The sequence below is a fragment of the Herpailurus yagouaroundi genome, unplaced genomic scaffold, assembly GCF_014898765.1.
Source record: "Herpailurus yagouaroundi ecotype Mexico unplaced genomic scaffold, PumYag 28, whole genome shotgun sequence".
NCBI classification, from domain to species: domain Eukaryota; kingdom Metazoa; phylum Chordata; class Mammalia; order Carnivora; family Felidae; genus Herpailurus; species Herpailurus yagouaroundi.
This window is the reverse complement of record NW_024412376.1, coordinates 37,091,465-37,119,185: the sequence shown is the minus strand read 5'-3', so window position 1 is coordinate 37,119,185 and position 27,721 is coordinate 37,091,465. Positions and strand designations below refer to the sequence as shown.

Genomic DNA, 27,721 nt, shown 5'->3' with positions numbered 1-27,721 from the left:
CTCAGAGGTCTGAATGGTAAACTGAATCCAGACTAGAAAGGCTCCCCTTTAAGCAGAATCAATTCAGGAAGGAATATAAAGGACAGTAGCAAAGAAATCAATTTAGAAGCTTCTGAAGTAGGGAATGGTAAACGTGCAATTTTAAACAGGAAAAAAAAAAGAGAGAGAGAGAGAGAGGGAGAGAGATTAATAGAAAGATGAAGTCCTCAGTTAAACAGTCCTTAACGTGGTGAGTACTAAAACAAGAGAGGGAAATTAGATGCGATCCAAGGTTTCACCCAATAGATCATTCCATTAACCTTGATACTTACTTTGTCCATTAGTGTATATTTGATCCTATGAATATTTACACACTATGGCACTCACATCTCATAAGCTCCCTATTCTTGATACACTTTTACATGAACAGTTTGCCAATTAGAAAAACAAATTAGTAAAATCCACCTGGAAATCTTTCCTAGTTTCTGAATAATAAATGGAAGCACTTTTAGATTACTTTTGGAGTAACTGCCCTATAATCTTTTTTAAAAATCATGAAATCTATTAATTTTCCTTTATATCTGCCCTTTAAAATGGATGTTAAATGAGATCCATGTCTGTGATTTATCTTTATCAATAATCAGTATTTATACACAATGGAATTGGCAAAGCACCTTGTATGAAGAAAATACCCAAATGAGAAACAGAGGACTTTTTATAAAGCAGGGTTTCCCAACCTTCGCACAACTGATGTTTTGGACCAAATAAGCCTTTGTTGTGAGGTGCTGTGCTGTACATTGTTTATACCTGTCCTCTACCCACTAGATATTAGTAGCACACATACCTCTCCCTAGCTGTGACCATCAACAACACCTCCAGATATTGCCAAATGTTCGCTGGGGCCAATGTTATGTGCCAAGCACTGCTCTGTGCTTCTCATTTATTATCTCATTTACTCTAGCAACATAGTATCCGTGAGTTGGTTATGGTCTTCCCCATCTTACAAATAAAGAAACTAAAACCAGCAGAATTAAACAACTTGCCAAATGTCACACAACCAGTAAGTGTGGTATTCTGTATTTGAACCCAAATGATAGTGGCTTGAGTCCCTGCTCCTAATCACTGTTATGTCATCTCTTATTAACGTCTCACCTTTATTATCTGATACATGAAAAGTAATGTTTTCAATCTCATCTGGAAGTAAAAACTAAAATTAGCCACACAAGTAGAAGTTACAAGACTTCCAACCTCACTTCAGAATAACTTAACAAGTATTTTTTTTAAGCACTGACTATATATGCCCAGTATCAACTTTAGAACTAGAGTGGTTCAAAGAAAAAGAAACTACTATTAGGATTTAGCTCAGGACCTTTTTCACACATTATCTCCCTGAAATCTCACAGCTTCCCTGTGAGATAGGTAGTATCTTTTGTCAAGCGAGGAAGCAAAGGCTCAGAATAGAAAAGTGGTCCCTAACCTAAAATGTCTTACAATTTAACTGAAGAAACAAGAAAAATATTTTTTTAAAAGACAGAGAGTAGGGACACCTGGTCGGTTAAGTGTCTGACTTTGGCTCAGGTCATGATCACATGGTTCGTGAGTTGGAGTCCCGCGTCAGGCTCTGTGCTGATAGCTCAGAGCCTGGTGCCTGCTTCGGATTCTGTGTCTCCCTCTCTCTCTGCTCCTCCCCGGCTCGTGCTGTCTCCTGTCTCTCTGTCTCTCAAAAATAAATAAAAATTTTTTTTTAATTTTTTAACACAAGACAGGCAATAAACTAGTTAAATATCTCAGTTAACAATAGACAGAAGGTGGGAAAAACAAAATAGATGAAGGAAAAGTATACAGTAGATTAGTCAGGGAATATTTCTTTAAAAAGGTTTCTAGTAGTCAATTCCTTTTCTTAAGAAGTGACATGGATGAGCAAAAGGTAATGAGATGGGGAGAAGCACCACTTCTGCAAACAATGTGCAACAGAAATCTGGGGACTAAAAGGAAAGTCTGTGATAGCCAATTTAAGTAGTAAGTCAAGGAAATGATGAGGAGTGTAAGACTGCCTTAAAATTAAGATTGAGCCATAACCTGAGACAATGAGACTAGTTCCATGCTTTTAGGGTGCTCCTGCCACCAAACACTCTCAAGCACTGAAAGAAGAACAAACAAAAAACGATCTAAAGTAAAAGCTGATAGGGTTGGTTAACACAGGCTTAGCTATAAAGTCAAACACCACATTTCATAAAATGAGTGATGGGTCATCTATTTTGCTTTGTGTATCTTGGGTCCCCAAAGAGAATATAAGTTTCAGCAGGGCAGGGATTTTTATGTTTTGTGCACTCAGATCAATACCTGACATAGCAGGTGTTCAATAAATACCTGCTGCTGAAAAAAGGCAGTATTCAAAATAGTGACCTCTTCAGAAGATCACAAATGCCTCTGGCATTCAAAACAGCAACCTCACAGAAACAACAATAACACTATTATAATATTAATACTATTAATTTCAACAACTAACATTCCCTGGGCACTAACTCTGAGCCAGACCTCGTAATGCATTAACTCATATATTATAATGAACATTGACTATCTTGACTACCCTATGAAAGAGGTAGGTATTATTACTATCGCCCAGTTTTTACAAAGAACACACACAGAATAAATAATGTGCCCAAAGTCACAAAACATTACAGCTGAACCTGGGTCTATCATCTCCAAAGCTTGCCTCTCAACCACTATGTCACATATACAGAATTACACGCATCCCACTTAGGCAAAGGTAGGGAAATTTTGCCAAAGAGGAAAAAAAACAAAAACGAAAACAAAAAAAAAGAAACAAAAAAAAAAGAAACTCCACTAGCAGTTGAAAACCCTGTCTGTCCCTTCAATACCCACGGCTGGTATTGTGGAAATTTTCCCACCCTAGGATACATTGATTATCCCAAACAGATTAAAACTTCAATGGCTTAAAGAATCCAGATGTTGAAAAGCTAGGAGCTAATCTAATCAACATTTCAAAGGATGGTAGATAACATGTGGTAACACCCCACTCCACAAACCCGAAGAAATAACTGGGTGTGACCTCTGACTAAGACTGACCTCAAAACTTCCGGTACCATTCTCCCCGGTATCTGCCCTTCCCTCCTTCCTTGGCTCTGTGGCTCTCCCCACCCTCTGTACATCCCACCTCTCCTACCAAATATCTGGCCTTCACAAAAAAAATCTGAAGTTTTCTGCCTCCTGCTCTAAATTTCTAATCTAATAAATCAGTATTTTAATATTTCTTCAGTGAAAAGAAATCTGCCTATGTAATATTCAATAGAAAAAGATTCCCCACTCATGACAGCAACATTCCAAAGTTTATGTTCTCAAATTCACATGGTAGTCAATTAAGAGACCACCAATTATGCAAAAGAAAAAGGATGATCCACAAATTTATTTATATAACCTTCTGGTATTACATACACAATAAATAAAAAGAAATTACAGTCACTAGAAAAACTATGCTCTTCTCCCATCCACCTAGTAAACTAGTCATAATCATAAAATCCTATTTTGAAAAATCTCTGAAATGGAAAGAAGCATAACTCCAGAAGCATAAACTCCAACTGCCACCAACAAAGAAAAATATTTAAAATAGCTGGATTTTTTTGAACTAGAATTTTTATTAAATTAACCAGATAGCTAGAGATCCATTAATATGTAAACCAATCTAGCTTTTGCATTTACATCAAAACCTAAAACAAACTTGCCGTAAAAGAAGTTACAGAATGAGGACAAGAGCTGGCAAGACAATCACTACTAAGAAATATATCTCAATATTTTCTTTCTGCCTTTGGATTTTTTTCATATACTTATCTTAAATATACACTTCTATTAAATAAACAGACTATGAAGACATCACCAAATTGCTCTCAAAATAGAAACTTTCCAAATATAAAACAGTCAAGAAGCATTTGTTTCTTATGCTGGCCAACAGAACACTGATTATGCCAAGCTTGAAGGAAAAGTTATTTCTGAAAACTGATGTGTATAATAAACACAAAAAGTGAAAACAGAATAGCAAACACACACATACTAATCATTTTTAAAAAGGGAGAAAACTAAAATTTAGTTAAAACTGAATCACATAAATGAAATTCCTTCAATCTTAATTTGAGATGTAATGATAATTTCAGATATAATGATACAGATAAAACTTGTTAAAGTTCTTCATAATTTTTTTAAGTTTATTAATTTTTTTTTTTTTTTTTTTGAGAGAAAGTGAGCAAGCATGAGCAGGGAAGAGACAGAGACAGAGAGAGAGAAGGAGAAAGAAAATTCCAAGCAGGCTCCATGCTGTCAGCCCAGAGCCCAACACGGGGCTCAATCTCACAGCCACGATATCATGACCTGAGCTGAAATCAAGAGTCAGACAACCCAATCAATTTAGCCACCCAGGCGTCCCAGCTTTTTCATAATTTTTTAAACCTTTTTATTCCCAAGCACTAAAGAGATGGACAGTTAAGAGACTTGATAACTAAATTGCATCCTGATATTTCTAAATAAACAATTTACACCACAGTCACTTTCAGAGATAATCAATGAATTATTCAAAAAAGAGTCCTTTGTGATCCAAGTACTACTGAGGTCTTTGGAAATGAACTCAAATTCAAGTTACGTTCAAATCAGTCCTTCTTTCCTCTAAATAATAAACACAGCAGTGTGTCATTCTCTACTTTTCAAGAGTTTTTAATAAAATGTTAATGAATCATATGCTAGTTCAGATACTTCTGAAAACATTGCGGAATTACTTCAGTATTATTTGTCAAACTCTAGGGCTGAATTTAAATGCTGGACAATATAAGGCCTGACTTTAGGGCTGTCCATATCATACCTTAAAAGATCTTTAACTCAAAGAACTAACAGGGATGGGTCACATTACTTTATGTCAGCCATCCTAAAAAGTCTGATAAGATATATACATTCTTCCAAAAACAAACCAGCAATTTGTCTCCAGACTTCACATGTTACACTAACATATATTATTGGGTTCACTCAAGATGCTATGGGATGAAAAAGCCAGAAGAGAGGTGCCTGGGTGGCTCAATTGGTTACGCTTCCAACTCTTGATTTCGACTCAAATCATGATCTCATGGTCATGATCAACCACCCCGCCCCCCCCCTCCCCCCCGGGGAGCAGTACCCTCAGCTCCACGCTGGGTGTGGACCCTGCTTAAGATTCTCTCTCTCCCTCTGCCTCTCCCCACTCATTCTTTTCTCTCTCTTAAAAAAAAAAAAGCCAGAAGAAAACAGTATCTTACCCAATGATGATCCTCTCAGAGGAAAGGCTAAGTGACATTAAAAATATTTTGCACTATGTCTTTTGGGTGGCTCAGTTAAGTGTGGACTTTGGCGCAGGTGATGACCTTGCAGTTTATTGGCTCAAGTCTCATGACAGGCTCTGCCCTGACGGTACAGAGAGTGCTTGGGATTCTAGTTCTCTCCTCTCTCTCTATTCCTCCCACATTCGCACTTTCTCTTTCAAAATAAATAAACTTTAAAAAATATATATTTTGCACTATGTCTTTCAATATTTCCTAAATCCAAGAACAGTCATGTAGAAAGGAGCACCTAATACAGTACACTAGGTATATGTCCACACAGACACACACAATACATGCTACCTAAAGCCACCCAGATTTCCAGTAGCTACCCCCCAGCTATAAAGAAAGGGCAGAGGCAACACAGCAAAGCAATAGAAACTAGACAATATCTGAGTGATCCACTAGCTATCCCTTAGGTGATAGAGAAAAGAGTAAAAGATACTCAAGCAGTGAGGTCTCTGGTACATTTTTGTTTATTATTTTCCAACCACTGCACCGCAGGATAATACAACACATACAGGCTCTCATACTTTCTTGTACTAGCTTACTGTTTTAAAGAAATCGAGTTACCCAAAAAATTTAAAGGCATATTTTAGAGAAATTATTACATATTGGTCATTCAAAATCCAAATCAAGTACAGATGTTCCCTCAAATATTTCACAATTCTGAGGTGGAATAGGAGGAAATTTTAAATATACTTGTGTGAAGTAGTATAATTATTAGAAAATACATATCCCATAGTGTTCAGGAAATGTCATATACATAGAGTATATTTAGAAAATACACTCTAAACATACTGTAAAAGGTTATCATGAGAAAAAAACAATGAAAGTCTCAAGAGAAAGTAGCAAAAATCGAAAAGTACATTAAGATGTAAGACAGACTGGTTTTACACTGGGCAGGAAAAAGTCTCCAAGTAAAAAGGTTTAAATGCAAGAGTTCATTATTTACTCAAAATTTGCTACCAAGTTGGATGAAGGCAGATTTCAGCCAAATTATATGGCAAGAGAAATTTGGCATATCACTAATAACTTCTTCCTTAACTCGCTTCTTCCTCAATAGCATCCTTTCCCTTCAAGAATTCAGAGTCTCCATGGTCTGTTCACCTATTTCCTGAACAAAACCTGCTCTTAGAAAAAGATCATATAATTTATTTACCTTAGAGATGGCTGTGTAAAAACCACTTCTATGTAAAATAAATAATTGTATAGCTATTGTCACCAAAAAAAAAAAAAAAAAAAGAAATAACAAGTGTTGGCAAGGATGTGGAGAAAAGGGAATTCTCATGCACTATTAGTGGGAATACAAACTGGTGCAGCCACTGTGGAAAACAGTGTACAGGTTCCTCAAAAAATTAAAAATAGAACTACCATATGATCCAGCAATTCCACTTCTATGTATGTATCTGGAAAAAATGAAAATACTAGTTTAATTTTAGTATATGTGTTGCCAAAGCAAGCACATGAAAATACTAATATAAAAAGACATATACCACCCCGATGTTCATCACAGCATTACTTACAACAGCCAAGATATGCAAACAATCTAAATGTCCATCAACAGATACATAAAGAAGATGTGGTATATATATGCAATGGAATATTACTCAGCCATAAAAATGAATGAAATCTTGCCATTTGCAACATGAATGGACCTAGAGGGTATTATCCTAAGTAAAATAATTCAGACAGAGAAAGACAAATATCATATGATTTCATTTACATGTGGAATTAAAAAAAAAAAAAAAAACAAAATGAAGAAAGAAAACAAAACAGGAAACAGACTCATAAAGAATAAACTGATGGTTGCCAGAAAGGGGGCGGGAGCAGGGGGATGAGGAGATGGATAAAATAGGTGGTAAAGGAGATAAAGAGGTACAATCTTCAAATAACAAAATAAATACAACATGGGACGTAATGTACAGCATAAGGAATATAGTTGATAATATTGTAACAACTTTGCATGGTGACAGATGATAACTAGTCTTAACTGTGGCAACCACTTCCTCCTAATGTATATAAATATGGAATTACTACATTGTACACCTAAAACTAATGCAATATTGTATATCAATTATTCTTCAATAAAAAATTTCTTCAAAAAAAAGTTTATTATTTGAAAGCAACTTTACTCATCTGTTTGTAATGACAATGCAGCTAAGTTTAAAAAAAAAAAAAAGGAAAAACACTAATACAGCATTCTTTCCCCTGCTCCACTGAAAATGTCACCAATATAGAATATTTTTATTTGTAATATTTGCAGATATGAGATGAATACCTTGTGTCTTTTAAATCACCAACTATCCTTAAGCTTAAGACAATAAGAAAATTACTTGAAATGACAAAAATTAAGATTTTCAAAAGAACAAGAATCCTCTCCTAATGAATAGGAAAGCAACTTTGTAATGACCTACTAAAAGGTAGCCTAAATTGTCAAAGTGTATACATTTTTTTAATGAAAGAGGAAATGAAGTACCAATTACATGTGTAGAAATACTATGAAACATAAAAGCAGGTTAGAAACTAATTTAAAAATTATCATTATTGCAAGGGTCACCTCCTCCCCTGCAATAAATAGGGGAATCATGAAATAAATAATATTTATGAAGTCAGGGTAAAAATATACCATCATCTAATGCAAGTATTTGTTGACATATGAAACGAATGTTTTGATATTAGCTATAATGTAAAATTGTACAAAGTGAATTATCCTTCCTAAACAATACATTTGAGACAGTGTCTCCTAAGAAATAAGTTCATCCATGCTACATTTACCCTTAAGAATACAGCAAACATTTTTTAGAGTATACGTTTAAGTTATTTAGACGATTTGTTAAGAAGGGGCACCTGGCTGGCTCTGTCAACTGAACATCCAACTTCAGCTCAGGTCATGATCTCACAGTTTGTGAGTTCGAGTCTCGCATCAGACTCTGTTCTGATGGCTCAGAGCCTGGAGCCTGCCTCAGATTCTGTGTCTCCCTCTCTCTCCGCCCATCCCCTGTTTGCATGCTTGAGCAAAAATCAAAAAAATAAAAAAATTTTAAAAAGTAAATAAACATTAAAAAAAATAGAGGATTTGTTAAGACTTAACAAAACAAAAACTGTGCACCCCATTATTCTACATACTGAATTGGTCATTGCAAGAAATTAAGACTTTTAGAAACAGAAGTATCAAATCTTGGGGGCATCTGGGTGGCTCAGTCAGTTAAGCGGCTAACTCTTGATTTGGGCTCAGGTCATGATCTCACTGTTCCTGAGTTCAAGCCCCTCATCAGGTCCCACGTCACAGCAGAGCCTGCTTGGGATTCTCTCTCTCTTACCCTCCCCTGCTCTCTCTTTCTCTCTCTCAAAAATAAGTAAATAAACTTTTTAAAAAAGTATCAAAACTTAATGTTCTTACAACTTGGCTAATATTTTCATCTGATTCAAACCAACCATAAACACTTATAATTTTACATTAAAATAAATGCTTTACAATTTATTTTCAGAACCATCCAAAATTACACCCCTAAGTTTCTTCAAAAATACTTTCAGCTATGACACATAGCCAGCATACCACTATGTCAGTTATTTATCTTAGAATAAGAAAATGCAAGTAAGTCTGTATTTTTTAGATGCTATAGACAGGACTGCCACCTTGTTCCTCAATCCATAGTTTTCATCACTCTGAAGGCAAAAGTATTTTGAACAGTTGACTCCAGATTTACTACGGAATCATTTTAACACAACCCTCAAGGACACATCTCACTTAGAAAATGGAGAATACTTAAAGCAGCCACTCCAATCTTTGTAATGGAATGCTTATACCATATGTTGGTGGACCTGGGCAGTTGTCTACACCGGGGTTCCATAAACTACAGGTCAAATCCAACCTACCTCCTATGTTTATGTACAGGTGACCCTTGAACAACATGGGTTTGAACTGCGCTAATCCACTTACACATAAATTTTTTTCAATACATACGGTACTGTCAATGTACTTTTTCTTCCTTAAAATTTTCTTAATAAGTTTCTTTTTTCTTTCAATATTGTAAGAATGTAGTAAATTGTAAGAATGTAGTCTATAATACATATAAATCTACAAAAAATGTGTTAACAGACTGTTCCTGGTAATGCTTCTACTCAACAATAGGTCATCAATAGTTAAGTTCGGTATGAGTCAAAAGTCATACATGGATTTTTCCTGCACAGGGGACTGGTGCCCCTAACCCACACACTGTTCTAGGGTCAACTGTTTAAGGTTTTACTGGAACACAGTCACACTCACTTGCTTATATATTGCTATGGCTTTTACACTACAAGAACAGAACTCAATCATTGTACCAGATGTGGACCACAAAATCTAAAATATTTACTAACTGGTCCTTTACCAAAAAAAAGAAAAAAAGCTTACCAACCCCTCCTCTACACAATGAGATGTGAGAGCAACTCACGACTTCTCCAAGAACCGTTTCTAAAGTACACAAGTTGAGCTGCTGCCAGCCTAGGTGTAGGCTTTCAGGTCATGAGTACTAAAACACAAATGCACACCCAAGGGTCTTTAATTATCCCATATCAATCCCAAAGTTGCCAAGGCAAAGCACATGAGGTCAACACTCCCTCCTACCAGAGTCCTACCTTTCCCCCATCTTTGCTAGTAAATCATGTCAACCCAAAAAGGCTGCCCTTTAAGTTCATCTAAACATGGTTTTACCTGCATAAAAAATGTTGTGGAAAGTAGAGGCTGGAGAAGGCACCTGTATGGCATATATTCTAGTCCCTGTATCCTCATCCTAGAATCACCTAAGATCTAGCTCCCTGTATTAAACCCTTAAGAAGAGGCCAAAGAAGCTAGTAGGAAGGTGGTGAATTGAACTAAGGAACACAAAATGTGTGGAGATAGAAGTGCATGTGTGTGTGTGTGTGTGCGCGCGCGTGTGCGTGTGTGTGTGTGTACCCTATCTCACAATCCTTATCTTTGTCAGTCAACACTAAATGCTAGTTCCATTAGCTGCAGGTTTCACCACAAAAAAAGTCTTACGGTGTCTCATGCTTCAAAGACAGCTGAATTTTTTTAAATGCCAAGTCGTTTTTTGTTTATTTTTTAATAAAAAGGCTTTAAAAAAAAAAAGGCATTTTCAGCACTGCTGTGCCAACACAGGAATATCCCCCTCCATTGTATGGGACACAAAGACACACATCAACTGCAAGCAGGGGAAGCGGGCTTCTCTGCCAGCTATTTTTAGCCCCACTTCATCATGTTAAAGACCAAACTCAGTATAATAATGAAGGGCAAACTTTAAAAACACAAATTTTTATAAAAACAAATCTGTGCTTTCATGTATAGTTTCCTTTACTGTGAAATCCTATATATTCTTTGAAACTTAATCTCAAGGGACCTATATACTCTACAAAAAACTTGTTAGCTCTTTCAAAAATATAGACTCACGTGTCCTAAGACTGAACATGGTAGCCATATTTAAAAGCTGTTCCTCCCTGTTGACTTCAAGTCTTACCTACTTTTAAAACATTTTCTTAGGTACAGTCTCATCCATTCTCTGTCATTACTACATCTTTACTAACTTTAACAGATTTCCTTCCCCCCCGCCCAAGTAAAAATACACATTTCTCATCTCTTTACTCTGTCAGCTCTCTCAAGAAAACTTAATACTGTGAAAATGACTCCTAACTCTACATTTTCAGCATTTCACTCATTAGTTTAACTATTTTTCTATCTTCAGATTGCATCAGCATCAACTTTCACCCTAAAATTTAATGTCCAAAACAAAGTCCACTGCCTTATTTCTGATTTATTTTCTATAAAAAACCACTAGCACCCAACTAAAATACTGGGGGCATCTTCTTTTTCACTCTTGCAACTGTATAGCTCTTTGATGACCATGGTATAAAAATGCTGGTTCTCTTAGGGATGCCTGGGTGGCTCAGTCGGTCAAGCGTCTGACTTTGGCTCAGGTCATGATCTCATGGGTTATGGGTTTGAGCCCCATGATGGGCTCTGTGCTGAAAGCTCAGAGCCTGGAACCTGCTTCACATTCTGTGTGTGTGTCTCCCTTCCTCCCTCCCTCCCTCCCTCCCTCCCTCTCTCTTTCTCTCTCTGCCCCTCCCCCATTCATGTGCATGTGCTCTAACTCTCTCTCAAAAATAAATAAACATCAAAAAAATTTTTTTTAATGTTGGTTTCCTAGAAAAACAAAATCCTACTCCAGGTATAATGCCTCTTGACCTAAAATACAATTTCTCCTCAATCATCTAAAACTACCTTCTCGGGAACATTGCTCTCAATTGCTTCTTTGGGCTATACTCCTATAACTGCACAAACACAAACTGACCCTAAGCTGACTCAACAACCAATCTCCATCTGTATTCCCATCAAGCTGACTTCCTAATTATACTTGTCTCTCACACCATCCAATTCCAAAAGCCTTAAACACTTTACCTCCACTGCTCCTTTCATCCTAAAAGAGAACTTCTTTCCCAGATTTGGCTCAGACACTCCAATTAGTTTTGTATAGTCACTTCTCTAATGAAAAATATTCAAATACATTTATATCTAAAGGTACCAAACATAGTAGTATAATATATAGTGGCTATAAACAAACACTGGTTCATGCTCCCTTTCCTATGATTTTATGCAACTTGTGTTTCATTGCCTCTGCCATAAATAAAAGCATCTCAAAGGCAGGGACCCCAAATGGACCCCAAACACTTTACTGCTTCTTTGCAATAAAACATTACCATGCTTTTTAACCAATCTATAGTCAGAGCAATAAAAATAAGTCTTAAAGTTAGTAAGCAACTCTGATAGAGTACAAATCTACCTTCAAATTATAGTTTGTTGGTTTGTCTCCCCCTCCTGCCCCAAAAAAACAGCCAATGCCAAGACTAGAGTTCTCTTCTTCCCATCTTTGTGAAACATGGGATACGTAACTTCCTCTAGGTCTCAAAACAAGATAACAAACAGGTCCAGAGACATTTGCTTCTGATTCCACATCTAACATTATATCCACTAATCAGTATTTTCATGTCAGTACCCATTTAAAATAGACAGAACCTAAGGTTCCTTTAAAAAGCATAACAAACACAAATATAAAGAGAAACAAAATAGCTGGAGAAGTTCCTGAGGAGGGCAAAGTGATCAAGGAATAGAAAGATATCATTCTAAGACAGACACACAAAGTCAGGAAAGATGACGGTAAAGAGGAACAATGAAAATCTATAAAACCAAGAAAAGATGAACTCCAGCTTGTTCTAGCACTTCTCAGAACAAGAACTCTGGATGTGTCTTACAACTTTAGAGAGACAGGTTTGGGATAAATAAATGAACTGTTAAATAATTTAGGGTCTAATAAGCTTCTAGAACTCATTACCTCAAGGAGAAAAAGTACAGATGCAAACACTATTTGAGAAAGTTTTAAACACATTTAGTCAAGATCCTGAATGACGAAGTTAGCACAGATAACCCGAGGCTCACGTTCATTCCCAAAAAGCTTCTCTCAGCAGTGGCTTCAGAGGGCGTGAGTCCACACTGCTGTCTGGAGGAACCACAATTCTCAGTATAGTGCTGCCAATGTTCTATTAAATAAAATTCTACCCTGTACTGAATCCTTAAGGTCTGTAGAAGTATATGAAATGCTCATTACTTTCCCGCATGTCAACTTGACACTAGAGAGGATACCTAAGATACAAATCAAAGATTTTTACAGACTTCACCTTCACAATAATGGAAGGGAAGGGAAATAATCATTCTTCAAAGAGTTTAATACCAAAAAGTTTCTCAGGGGCACCTGGGTGGCTCAGCTGGTTAAGCAACTGACTCTGATTTCGGCTTGGGTCATGATGTCACGGTTGGTGAGATCAAGACCTGTGTCCTGCTCTGCATGACAGTGTGAAGCCTGCTTGGGATTCCCCCCCCCCCCTCTCTCTCTCTCTCTCTCTCTGGCCCTCCCCCACTTGAGCAGACACGGATCTCTCTCCCAAAATAAGTAAAAACAAACTTAAAGAAGTTTCCCCTCATTTGAAAAAAAAAGTTTCTCCTCATTTGATAGGGAAGTAAAGATAACTCAAACAAGCAAGTCTCAAGTCATTCTGCCAAGTACAAAAACAAAAACAAAAACAAAAAAAAAATGCCAGCAATTAGGACATATGCTACCCAAACATTAAAAAAAAAAAAAAAAAAGCATTTCGGTAAGGAAAAAATGTAACAACTTTTAAAAACTGGTTAAAGTACTAGATGCTCTCCTCCAAGTAAGCTGTGATTCATAAGAACTCAGAAATTTCCTGAGTAACTGAACTCTGTCACAGTGTCCTGATGCACAGGAACTGGACCCAAGAAACGAGGAGGTAAAAAAATTCCTGCACCAGCAGGTACCGAAATGAAAATCTCTGGAGGAAAACTGCAAAAGAAGAAAGGAATTTTACTTTCAGGGGTTCGCAGGATAAAAGGTTCCCTCGTGGGAGCCCAAATAAGAGTTGCCCCGAAACAAAAACCACAGCGGGGTTTCACACCCGCTGTACCAGGAAAAGGTGTATTACAGAGATGTCCTTTGTGTGCACATATGCTTTGGCTTCCTCAATTTCCCTTTGCCAATTACTGGCCAGAAAGGTGCAAGTGTCCACACTGGATAGGGGCAGAACTCCCCTACGGGAACCTGTGAGCTTGCCTAGTCCACGTACTAAATGTTCGAAACCAGTGGACGATCCAAGACCCTCCTCCTCGCTGTAAACATAAAGATACACCCTCTGATCCACGCTCTCCCAACACTCCGGTCAAACATCAGCCAAACTCCAGGAGAGCGAACCGGTATCCTCCCACGTTCCACCCCTCCGTTCCCTTTCCCGGGGCCACTCACACTTTAGGGAAGAGCCGTGGCGCTGAGAAAGTGGGCTGGTTCCCTTCCTCGTTCGCTCTGAAGCGGCAGCTGCGGAAGGCTCGGCGCGTTACTGAGGAAGAAGCGGTGCTTGTGTCTCTAAGCCAGGCGGTCACCCGGGTCTCTTCCGCGCTGCCGGAGCAGAGGAGGCGGCAGCGGCCCCGCTTACCTCCGCTTTTCCTCTTCCTGGGTCCCTTCAGGCTGTGTCCGCTGCCCGTCCTGGGCCACTTCTCCCGGGACAGTCACGTTTGGGAGGCTCCAGATTTTGCTTTTATAAAGTTTTCCTCTGGGCTGAGGCTGCGGCCGGCCCCCCGGGTCCCCCCCGGCCCCGCCGCCCTCGGGGCTGGGGCGGGGGAGGGGGCTCTAAGAACTCCTCCCGGAGTCCTGCCGAGGAGCCGGGGGGCCGGCGACAGGCCGAGGGAAAAGACCCCCCCCCCCTCGCGAGGGGGCTGAGGAGAGGGGGAAGGTAAGGAAAGGACGGTGGCGCCGGTCCTGCTCTCCCCGCCGCCGGGGCCGCCGCTTCACATTGGGGTCCCCGCCCCCCCGGCCGGGGGGTGGTTGCTGAGCGTGGGTCCCGGGTTCATACACTCTGGGGGCAAGATGCTATGGCCCCGGGCGGGTGGCCGAGGCGGCGGCGAGGTGGGGGACCCGGCCGGCTCCGCTCGGCGCCGCCCCCGCTCCCGGCTCCCGCATGTGTCGCTGCGGCTGGGACCCCCTCCCTACACGTTGGGGGTCCCTCGCCCCGCGCCCCGGGACGAGACAGAAGCTCCGACCCCCTCCTCAGCGTCTTCTCACCGCGGAGCAGCTGACTAGTCCCGGCCTGAGGTAGCCGCCTCCCAGCCCCCCCAGCCGCCGGCTCCGGCTCGGGCTCCGGCGTGTGCAGCCGCCGCTGCCGGCCGGGAAGGTGAGGGGGGGAAAAGAGGGGTGGCCCCGACTCCCGCCGGTCCAGGTCAGGACGAAGGTCTCGGCCGTGGCCAGTGCGCGGAGGCTGGGTCTCTCAGATGCTCCCTCGCTCTCACGCTCTCCGCTGCGGTGGCGGTAGCGCCCGGAGCTCAGCTCGCTGTCTCGCTCGCTCTGTGCGGGGCTCTCGCCTCACTCCAGAGAGGGGCGGGAGGAAAGCGGCGCGGCCCGATGACGCAAGTCACCTAGCAACAGCTCCCCTCACCCCCTCCCTTTTCTTTCCGCCGGGACGTTTCCTCCGCTGGCCTTTTTTTTTTTTTTTTTTTCCCCCTTTCTAATCACCCCGCCCTGGCTGACTCCAGCGCGCTCTGATGACGCTGCAAGGGAAGAGGAAGTCTGGGCTCCGCGAGCGGGTGGGTGCGCCTCGGGCCGCGGGACTAGCAGCCGCTGCCGCCGCCTCTACGGCCGCGTCAGAATTGAAGAGAGGAAGGGGAGGAGCCGAGTGGAGCCTAAGCTGCCGCCTGATCTTACCCCTGACCCGACTGCGGCGGGGAGAGCTTGCTCTGTAGAGGTTTCCTTCAGGGCAGGTGGTGACGGCTCCTTTGGGAGCAAGGAGGAAGGCCCAGGCCGCACGGCCATGCTCGGGCGCGCACCCCCCGAAGGTGAGGCATATCGCCCCAAATGGGCCTTCGAAAAGCCAGACTGGGAGAGAACTTGGCCGACGTCCGTTCCGCTGCACCTGCTCCAGGGAGCGAGCGTCCCACCCTTCCCGTGGCTTGGGGCGAGACCTAGCACCCGATAACGTGTGGCCCGGCCGAGCAAATGTTTGATGAATGAATGCCTCCCTCCGAGGTACCCGCGGAGTTCAGAGGAGTTGATGGAAGTGTAAGCGTTTTGTAAGCTGCGGGGCATTCATTGTAAAGAAGAGTGGTAATACAGCCCTCCCCCCGCCCCCCCCCCCCGCCACGAAAGGAAATAGGGGTGCGGTTTGGGTACGGTGTCACAACTTGTGTCTTTAGTGTAAAGGGGGGCGAATTGCCGACGCGAGGGAAGGGAGCCATCCTCCCGGAGATTACGGAACGATATTTGACTTTATTGTCTCACTTTTAGTACTCATTCTTGCTTGTATAAAGCTGTGGAGAGCTGATCTTGGTTGTTCATAAGTGTCCATCTGTAACCATAGTCAAGAAATGTTGGCCTGTGTTTCAGGTCTGACTCAAAAGCTATCTCCTCTCTAAATTAAGTATTAGTACGATTATGCAGCTTTTCCTACAGATGTTATCCTGGAAAGTAAGTTCAAATAAAAACTCATGAAGTTGAAAGTGTAGTTCTCTAGGAAAAGAAATGTTTTAAGATGAAAGGACCAGAATCCTCAGAATCTGTCTTGCACCTGTCCGGGGGAATAGCGTGAGACGGAGATGAAAGTGGCAGCAATGATGAAAGGAAGCAGATTCTAGAGTTCTGTCACCGGACCCTGGCACACCCTACCTGCTTGGGAAGCAGCATTAGTGGATATTACAAGTCTTTCCACTTCAGGGAATAAGGAGCAAGTTTTTATAGGCAAATTCTGGAAGCTCGGGGTTTCTACCACCACCATAGGCAAACAGTATACCAAGGAAACTTCTAACTGGGTGAATCCAAGGGCTCATTTTTATTAAAATGCTGCAGAAAGATCAATGGAAGTGGGGAAGCGGATGTTGCAGAAGCAAGAAGAGACTCACAAAGTGGCACTCGCCCAACTGTCCGAAGTTCCAAGAGCCAGGCTAACTATCCTGCTTAAGCTAGCATGGATTTGACTGCCTTGTCATGACCAATGCCCTGCCATGTCCTTCCAAATAAGACTCACAGGGAATGTGACCAGCAAGTTATAGCCCCACCTGGTTACAAAATAAATCTTTATTTGGTTTTTCCCCCTTCCTAATTTCCTGCTGGAAATTGAATGAGTAAAATCTGCCGATTTAGGAGATTTTGTGAAGCCTGAGCACCTCAGATTTTAAGTTCTGTGGGCTTTGGATAAAGAGCGCAAACATCAGAGCTCTGCAACGCAGCCGAGGACGCCTCCAGAAAAGTATGTACTGTACCACATGGGGTTTGTCAGCAGCCTGATCTGTTTTCATTGTCAGTGGCTCCACCTTAGAACCTCAGTAGTGAGAAACAGAATAGCACTCAGGAGAGCCCTCATCCACCTACTTATGGAGTAACAGCAGCACTAAGCTCGCTGGGCAAAATCCACCCACCTCACCACCCAGCGTGATAACTGGAGGAAACAGCTGGAACTGGCCACTGGAGAGGAGGAAGTTCATACATTTTCAACTTAGTCTGCATCTCTTTATTTCTTTTACGTCTTCTTAATCCACAGGAGAAAACAGCTAGTCTGTTCAAAATTCCAAAAAATCTGAAATTTCAGGTAACAGTACTTTTCCCTGCTTCATCAGTTTGTGTGTGATAGAGATCTACGTACTATGTTAAAATATAACAAAGGGTTATTTGTAGGGTTCTTTTCTCCTGCACTTGAGAAGTGAGTTCTTATGATAAACAATTTAATCAGTGTTTTATTATCCCACGTCAGTGGTTTTTACTGTCAAGATTTCATAAGCTAAAACATCTGGTAAAGTTTCTAGAAATGCCATCTAAAGTCTTCAATTACTTTTAGCATGTTTATTGTGAAATATACGTTTAAATGCATAAAGCAGTTATTCAGTATAATGAGTAGTTCTAAAAGAAACCTGCCTGTGACCAACCAGGTCAAGAAATGGAACATTGCCAGCATCCTAGAAGCCCCCCTGGTGACCTTCCTGAGCACAACTCTTTCCCTCTCTTTTAGAGGTAGCCATTATTCTAACTTGTTGTGATAATCATTTCCTTGCTTTTCTCTATTGTTTTTTCACAAGCGTACATCCCTAAACAGTATATTGTTTAGTTTTGCCCTTTCTTTTGAACTTTATTAAATGGAATAACATAATATGTAACCTGTTTGCTTGCTGCTTTCTCACAATGTCGTTTGGAAGCCATATGTTGTTCAGGTTGTTCATATAGTTGTGATTTGTTCATTTTAATTGCTGCATATTACCATGTTGCATCGTAGCAATATGCCATAATTTATTTAGCCATTTTATTGTTTATGGACATCTGGATCGTTTCCAGTTTGGAACTGTTAAAAACGCTGCTGTGAACATTCTCCGTGTGTGTATTTATCACATTTATACAAGTTTCTGTATGATATATACCTGGGGGCTGCTTCTAGAGTGTTATACTCATGCCAGCCACGTACGTGAGTCCCATTGCTCCACACCCTCAGCCACACTCAGCACTGCCAGTCCTTTGGCCAGTCCAGTGGGTGTGCAGTAGGATGTCATTGTGGTTTGAGTTTACATTTCTGTGAGTACTGATGCTATTGAGTTCCTTTTCATATATCCAGTAGCCATTTGGATTTCCTCTTGTGAAGTGTGTAAGTGACTTTTTCATGCCCAGTATCTGAGATGCCTGATTTTCCAATATCCTTTTATAGTCCACATTTGAACAATTTATTTCAGGTAAGGCAATGCTACCTAATGAATTATATTTGGGATGACTCTTTCCAAAATATAGCTTACCTAATTATCTTTTATGAATTTGATTATAAACTTCTTAAAAACAGGATGAAACTATTTTTTACTTTATTTTTTACCCTCCAAAATAATGCCATGCTTTCAACTATTATTGCTGGAATTTCTTGTGGTGGTTTTGGGTTTTGTTGTTAGTTTCCCTCAAGTATGTAAAGGCAAATTTTATTCTCTTGAATCTATGTAACTGAATTCTGTCCTTTGTTACTTTGTATGTTATAGGCAACTATGTAACAAAGTGTTTCCCCTACACACTTCTTTTTTTCATTTCCCAGTTTCATTCATTTCATAAGCCACAGTGACTTTTTCTTTCCTTCTGAAGTCCCTGCTAAAATACATGGTTTGTTGGGTTTATTTGTTTTCTAATTTTACTCAGTAATATTGAATACATACCATACATGTCTCTCCTGGCAAATTTTCCCAACATATTCTCTTTGGTTGTCTTTATCATTTTCATATCTGTCAGTTCTTTGTGTTGAATCCGTGATATTTTATTTTTTATTAATGTTTTTATTCATTTATCTTGTGAGAAGTAGAAAGTGCATGTGAGTGGAAAGGGGGCAGAGAGAGAGAGGGAGAGAGAATCCCTAGCAGGCTCCACACTTTCAGCGAGAATCCCGATACAGGGTTTGATCCCATAAACCATGAGATCATGACCTGAGCTAAAATCAAGAATCCCACGCTTGGGGTGCCTGAGTGGCTCAGTCATTTAAGCATCTGAGTTCTTCTCAGATCATGATCTCACATCTCATGAGTTCAGGCCCCACGTCAGGCTCTGCTGACAGCTCAGAACCTGGAGCCTGCTTTGGATTCTGTGTTTCCCTCTCTCTCTGATCCTCCCCTACTTGCACACACTCTCTCTCTCTCTCTCTCTGTCTCTCTCTCTCTCAAAAATAAATAAACATTAAAAAATTAATTAAAAAAAAAAGAATCAGATGCTCAACTGACTGAGCCACCCACACACCCCCAAATCAGCAATACTTTAAAGCTGGAGGAAGATGAGACCCAGAGAAATTAAGTATTTTACCTAGAGTCAAAAGGGCAAGTAAATAGGATGCCTGGACTCCACCCCAAGTCTCCTAATAAGTATTCTTGCCATTATATCCCACTGACTCAGTCTTCTGGAGCAGTAAGATAAATTAATTCCAATGGTCTGTAGAATATTGTTCACTTCCATATGGCAAACTTCTTTTTCTGTCATTGAATAAGATTATTTTATTTTAAGTCTGACAGCTTTAGAATCAGATTAAGGTTGATATAAATAAAAATAAATAAATACAATTTTAAAGATTATTATAAATAAATTCTATAAAGGGATTGCATGGAAACTTGTTTTTTAAAAAAATAAGGTTTCTCAGGAGTGCCTGGGTGGCTCAGTCAGTTGGGTGGCCAACTCATGATTTCAGCTCAGGTCATGATCTCACAGTTGTGGGATCAAGCCCCACGTGGGGCTCTGTGCTAAGCGTGGAGCCTGCTTAAGATTCTCTCTCTCCCTCTCTCTGCCCCTCCCCCCCTCAAAAAAAAAAGAAGAAGGTTTCTCCACTCTTTCCTTCACTAAACCTTATCACCTCTTCAGAGAACCACCATACTTTCTCAGTATCCAAGAAAAAAATTGTGCAAAAGAAAGCAATGGTTAGTAGTGAAAAATAATTCAGAGAAGGCCCTTGGATTTCATGATCAGCTCCCTAATAATTTAATAATGCTGTTTAAAAATGTTGAATGTCAGAACATAATGACATTTATAAATCCAAGAACAAATCAACCTAGAAAACCTATCAACTGCCTGATGAGATCACCCCTGTGTTGCCTCTATCATCAACTGGATTTGCAAAAAGATGTAAAAATGAATTATAGATGATTACTAGTTTTAACAGAAAATAAGTAAGTCACTTATAATCTTTGATAACCTCAGAGTTTCAGAAAAACCCTTCGTTTGGTTTTATCATTAATTGTCACAAAGCGTGTTTACCTAATAAAATCCTGATAAGGTAGGATTAGATGTAACTTAACTCTGAAGAGCAAAGGCTTTAAAATGTTCTGGCTTGAAATTCAAGGCTGAGCTATTGGATTAACAGTAAGGACTCGACAAAGGTACTGGATACAGCAATATCATATGTCTATTTTTACCATAACTTCCCAAAGGCAGTGAAATGTAGAAAATATAAAACTGTTAGAATATCTATCATAGGCATTGAGTTTTCCCATTTACTTGACAATTCAGTGAACAAAAATTTACTTATCATCTACTATTTCCTAGCACTTAAGTAAGTGCTGAACATGTAATGGCAAAACAGACCTAATCTCTAGCTTCGTGGAACTAGTCTACTCCCTAGTATGTGTCAGGTTTGATACTTGACTCCAGGCACCACCAGAATATATTTTCATCTGATGATCTATAAGTAAATGGGTGACTACTTTTATTCTCTTGATAAGCAAGTAAATGATTACATGCTAGAAACCTTCAATTTTGTTGTCATTTTTCAGAATTTCATTATGACAATTTTTTTAAAATACAGAAACACTGAAAAGTAGTATAATGCATATTTATTTAGCTAGATCCAGTCATTGTTAACATTTTGCTCTATTAGCTTTACACTTTCCTGAACCATTTGAAAGTTAAGTTGCAGGCATCATATTGCTTCACTCCCGGGACTTAAGCAGGTATCACCTAAGCAAAAGGATATACCTAACTTCAGTCTTTAATCTGACCTAAGAAAATGAACAGAAATCTACATCGAAATATGTACTTCGTTTTTAGGTTTCCCTAATTGTCCCAAGTATTTTTTCCAGTTTTATTGGAACATAATTTGACAACACTGTACAAGGTTAAGGTGTACAACATGATGATTTTATATACATACATATTTGTGAAATGATTGCCACATTGAGGTTAGTTAACACATCTATCCCCTCACATAGTTACCTTTTTGTGTGTGTGGTGACATTTAAACACTTCAGATCTCTCTTAGCAAATTTCAAATATAAACGACCAATAATATTTTTGATAGTGTGTGCCCTCCCCCAATCTGGATCCAATCAAGTTTCACACATTGCACTCTCAATCATTTTTTTTCTTCAATCCTATTTAAATGTAGATATTTTTAGAGAAACTGAAAACTGGACTCTCCAAGAATATTTGGAAATAATTATTTTACATTATGTCATTTCTGTCTTTGACAATGTTATATTTTAAGAGCATTGCATATTTTTTTTCTAAAAACATTATGCATTTTTGTGGAGGATGGTCTCCCTTTACCCAGTAGCTTTTCATTCACCTTTGACACCACTTTAGTGCAGCTTTAATAAGTGGGGAACTGGGGCGCCTGGGTGGCACAGTCGGTTAAGCGTCCGACTTCAGCCAGGTCACGATCTTGCGGTCCGCGAGTTCGAGCCCCGCGTCAGGCTCTGGGCTGATGGCTCAGAGCCTGGAGCCTGTTTCCGATTCTGTGTCTCCCTCTCTCTCTGCCCCTCCCCCGTTCATGCTCTGTCTCTCTCTGTCCCAAAAATAAATAAACGTTGAAAAAAAAAATTTTTTTTAAATAAGTGGGGAACTCACGGAGATACTGAGCATTCCCCTATTTTCTGAAAGTAGCCTACACGTTTTCTTAGACACTGCTTCCTTCCGCCTTCGCCCTACCATGCTTTTTCTGGAAAGCTCTGTTTTTTTTTCTCCCAGCCCAAACCTTTATTACCTCTTTTGCCTCTCCTCGAATTTGTCCTAACTTTCCAGGAACACTTTCAAGAGCATCTAACTGCACAGTTCTTATCTTCTCTTATTCTCTGCCCACCTTCCAGGCTACCACAACCTCTTCTTAGCTCTACCAGACTCTACCTGATTTCCTTTACCAACACCCTTTCACTAGGAGTCCTCTGCATCAGAACCCACCACCAGTGCAACCTGCCACCACCATGAGTGTGTACTGAGCTGACTTCAAAGGAGGGAAAGGGCATAACATTTGTCAAGAACCTAGACTATGCAGTTATTCAATCTTCACAAAACCCTGCAAAGTAGGCACAAGATGCCCACGTTCCTTTTTCCTCTTCCTGACCACATAGGAAGACTCTATTCCCAGTTTCCCTTGCTATTAGGCTGGGGTCATGTAACTGGTCTGACCAAGGGAAAGCGGGCAAAAGTAATAGAGCCACTCCCAGGTTTGATTCTAAAGTCTCCTTTGAGACAATCAGCTTGTGACTTCTCCCTTGTCGACAATGCTTAAAAGCAAAGGATGCTAAGACACTAGATCACATGCTAAGAGTTCAGATTCTTTAGTTGCTCTGCAGGGGAGTTCTATCTGACCTCAATCAGACAGTGAACTGAGCAGAATGTAAAGTTATGTGAAGTTTCTGACTTTAATACCGAGTTTGCATTTAGAAACATAAAGAGTAGCAAGTCCTTATGTTAGTATTCCAGTCTAGTGAGGTTGGGTTTTATAAGCCTTTGTGACCTGACATGAGAATGCAAACCCCCTTTGTTAAACTGTTTTTATAGAAACATGAGTTCTGAGTTCCATTCTCAGTTCCAAACTATAAAAGAACTTCTAGAGAAAAGAAAACAAGAACTCTAGGGATTGACTCTTCCGTGAAAGAAGTACCACATATTAGAACACCAATACCCTCCAGGTATTTCTTTAAGGCTGCCTTTTCAACAAATAGGCTGCCATTCCAAAGATGAAATCCTCAGGTTCTCCAGCCTTTTATTCCAGGGTTGACATTTCTTTTAAAACCAAATAAAACGTCATGACCTACCATCTGATAAGCTATGAAAAGTTCAGAGCCACCTCTCTCCACTGTGGCTGGCTTGTTCAAATTATTTCAATGCCATGCCCTGCCCTGGACACTACTATTTCCATTCATCAACATGAGACGCATGTAGTGCGTCTCATGCATGTAGTGCACTTTTAGGTTGAAGGGTAACAAGTGGTTATTATAGTATAAAAACCAACTTCTATAGCACAGGAAACAACTTCAAAATCAATGTCAGAACTTTTCCTAAAACTGTTGGCCAATTGCAAACTTAGGGATTTTCTTCACTGATTATGTGTTTTATCAGGTCTCTTTCCATCACCCTATATCTGCTACTCTAACCGCCCCCCCCACACACACACACATTCCTCATATCTCTCCAAAACAATCTCCTTAAATACAAGATTCCTTTTATTGAGCAAGCCATTCAACTCTCTTGGGTCTCCACCTTTTATGAAAAATCCCATCAAACTCATTTTTAATAATGTACACAGGGATGCCTGGGTGGCTCAGTCAGTTAAATGTCTGACTCTTGCTCTCAGCTCGGGTCTTGATCTCAGGGTCATGAGTTCAAGCCCAGCATTGGGCTCCATGCTGGGTGTGAAGCCTACTTAAAAAATAAAATAAAGATAGTAATAATAATAATTTATACAGATGCAAATAACAGAAAACCCAATAGACATAGACATTTAGAGGATTCGTTCTTTCTCTTAATGAAAAATCCTCTAGTAGGGAATCCAAGATTGGCATAGCAGCTCATAGTACCATCAGGTACCTAGGCTACTTTTCTTTTTTGCCATCCTTATTGCCATCCATGTCACATTGACTTTTATCATCAAGCCTGTTGCCTAATGAGTCACAAATAAGTGGCTGTTTTTCAGGAATCACATTTAAATGCAGACTGGAAGGAAAAGGAAAGGGTGGTGCCTGTATAAGGAAATGAAGATTCTCTCCCCAACATTTCCAGCACAATTCTGTTTAGGTCTCACTGAGAGAACTTGAGGCCATGCCTAGACCCAAAGAAGGCTGAGAAGCCTTTTTGCTGGGCATTGGGGCTCCAAGTGAAGTTGGAATTCCATTAATAAGGAGAGTGGGAAGAACAGACAAGGAGTAGGAAATCAGCAGTGTCCGACACACTTTGTCTTAGTCCGTCCTGACTGCCGTAACAAGAAACCATCAATCTGGGTGCCTCATAAACACCAGAAATTTACAGTTCCAGAGGCTGGAAGTCCGAGAGCAGGGTGCCACCATGCTCAGGTGAAAGCCGTCTTGTGGGTCGCAGATTGTCCACTTGTTGTAGCCTCACATGATGAAGAACAAAGAGCATCAACCACTCTGCTAACTCTTACAAGGGTACTACTAATCCCATTCATGAGCCCTATGCCCTCACAACCTCATCTACTAATAACCTCCCAAAGGGCTCGCCTCTTAGTACATGGCTGTGCAGGAAGTGGGGGTGGGGGCAGTAATATTTCAACATGTGAACGTTCAGTCCACTACACCCTTAAAGATGTTTTTCTTAAAAGGACTATGTACCCCAGAGATGAAATGCCACTGTCTGAATCCCAGAAATAGCTTCCATTTGTTTTTATCTTAAAGAGCAATTTTCCTTCATGTTTTGCATGCAGGTATCAGTAATATACAGAATCTTTTTTTGCTTCTTGTAGCTGAAAAATTCTAGCAATTTAATTTCAAGAGCATTTTTAAATAAATGAATTTGTGATCTCCAGATGGTTGGCTTTTAGTCATTTACATCATCATTGCAAACTTATTAGTGGCATTTTAAGCTCTGTTTTTAGACCTATGTGTAAGAATGATTAAATATTCATTTCCCTATTAAAACCAAAAATAAACATTTTTGTTTTCAAACAATCTGAAATTCATGTAAAAGTTGTAAGTACAGTTTAAAGAACTTCTTTATCTTGACCCATTTGGGAGGAAACTGCCAACCTAATAAGGACATTAACATTGACTACATTAACATTAACTACCACCTAGTCCTGAGTCCGCCATTAAATTTCATTAATTGTCCCAGTAATAACTTTGATAGCAAAATAGAGTACACTTCAGAATGTGTGTTGCGTTTGTCACATCTCTTTAATCTCTTTAAGTCTAAAATGTTTCCTCAATATTTCTTTGACTTTCACAACTTTGATATTTTTGAAGATGATAGTTGTTTTGTAGAATATCCCTCAGTTTGGGTGTGTTTATGTTTAGCACAAATACCACCAGAGTAGTGCTGTTATTGTATTGAGTCAGTTTCAGTTTGTCCTTTTACTGATGAAGTCCAGTTTAATTATTAGATTAAAATGGAGTCTGCCAGGCTTTGCCACAATTAGGTAACTCCAAAATAAAGTTACTGTTTTTTCCGTTTGGAATTAATGAGTATTAATTTTGTGAGGAGATATTTTAGTTCTAAACAAATATTTTATTCCTCATCAAATTTTCATTTTACTCTTTTATTTATATCCGTATGGGCTCATGATTTCCTTGTTTAATGAGTTATAATCTGTTACTATTATTATTATTTATTTTGATGCTTACAATGTCCTATATTTGGCCAGTGGAGACCCCTCCAAATTGGCTTCTATGTCGTTTTGTCCCATCATTTTTTTTAGTATTTTTTTTTTCTAGCCCAACAAAATATTCCAGGCTCATCTTGTACTTTCCCTTCCCCAGTGTTTGAAATAATCATTTCTCTGAAGAATAGGGGTTACCAAATAAAATAAAGATTCATCAGTTAAATTTGAATTTCATATAAATAATGAATTAAGTGTTTAGCATAGGCATGTCCCATGCAATAATCTCTTATTTGCTAAATATTTACTGTATTTCTATATGATAAATCTGGCACTCTACCAAGGAGCCTTGCTCAGTCCCTTTAAGTGAAGAACAGTATTTTGAAGCCACAGTCTGGGTGTGTCTGCTGGTTATATTTGGAGTTCACAGGTCTCAGACTCTCTTGATGGACAGAGCTAGGGAACATGTATACATACACACACATGCATACACACATTTACATCTGTTTTTATATATTAATATCAATGCCATATAAATATAGATACGGTGCAGTTCATGAGTTCACACTGAAAATGTCTAATTCCAATCCAATACCTGGAAGTTTAAACATTTAAAAAAAATTTTTTTTAATGTTTATTTATTTATTTTTGACAGAGAGAGACCGAGCATGAGTGGGGGAGGGGCAGAGAGCGAGGGAGACACAGAATCTGAAACAGGCTCCAGGCTCTGATCTGTCAGCACAGAGCCCTACACGGGGCTCGAACTCACAGACGGGGAGACCATGACCTGAGCCAAAGTCCGACGCTCAACCGACTGAGCCACCCAGGCACCCCTAACACCTGGAGGTTTATTCTAGTTTTTTCCGTTTCCATATTTATGACTTCATTCTCCTAGGGTGAAAAACCTGACTTGCATTATTCTTAACATACTTACTTATTTGATCAATCACTTGGTATATAACCAAAATCACACCACTGCCACTGCCCCCTTGCAGGTATCCCCTCCTTCCCGGTAGCTGCTTGAGCTAGGACCCCTGTGCCAGGCTATTTCCAAGTCAGACATGCCCTTCAACAAACCTGGCCTCTGACACCTCACCACAGGTTATCCCACAGTATGGATGCCCTTTTCACCTTACATGGAATCTGTCCCCCAACTTCTCAGGGCATGCCACCCCTCTGGATGGATCTTCTCCTCCCCCCATTCAGCCTTTGCCACCAGGTGGAAGGTCACCACGTGGAAGGCCTCCTCAGCCCACTCAGAATCTGACTCCACACTGGTCCTTCTCTCCATGTGTTCACCCTCCTCACCTGGCTCTAAGCATGAAAGTCTTCAAGTGTAAGTGATACTTAAGTATAAAATATTATATTACTCTTATTACCCATAACACACAAGCTGAGGTTTTCAATATAAAAGAGGCTTGGACAGAGGCAACTGGAAAAATAGTTACTCACAGATATTTTTATTCATCGTGCATTGAGCTGATACTAACCATTGCTTATTGACTAATAGTAAAAATCTTAAAAAAGTCAAAATTAGAAACGTTGACCTCTATTTAAAGACCTATGTTTGTCTCTATTTCCTCCCAAACCCCCTAAAATAATAGTAATAGTAGAAAAAGTACAAACAGAACAAGAGATAACAGGAGACAAGAGATGTCAGAAAATTCTAGAAAATAGTAGGTAGACCGGAACAGCTAACTTAGAGAAAAGGAAGCTAAAACCTAAGTTTCTGTAGCAGCGTGTCCAGCAATAAC

General features: G+C 40.0%; 1 protein-coding gene across 2 annotated transcripts in view; it reads right to left on the bottom strand.

Moving 5' to 3' along the window:
* Window positions 1–15,318, bottom strand: part of FBXW7 (F-box and WD repeat domain containing 7) — a 230,417-nt gene extending 215,099 nt beyond the window's left edge. For both annotated transcript variants that reach the window (XM_040472344.1, XM_040472334.1), the window contains exon 1: window positions 14,186–15,318. The gene's annotated coding sequence lies outside the window, so the exon portion shown is untranslated. The remainder of the gene's footprint in view (window positions 1–14,185) is intronic.
* Between the last annotated feature and the right edge of the window lie 12,403 nt (window positions 15,319–27,721).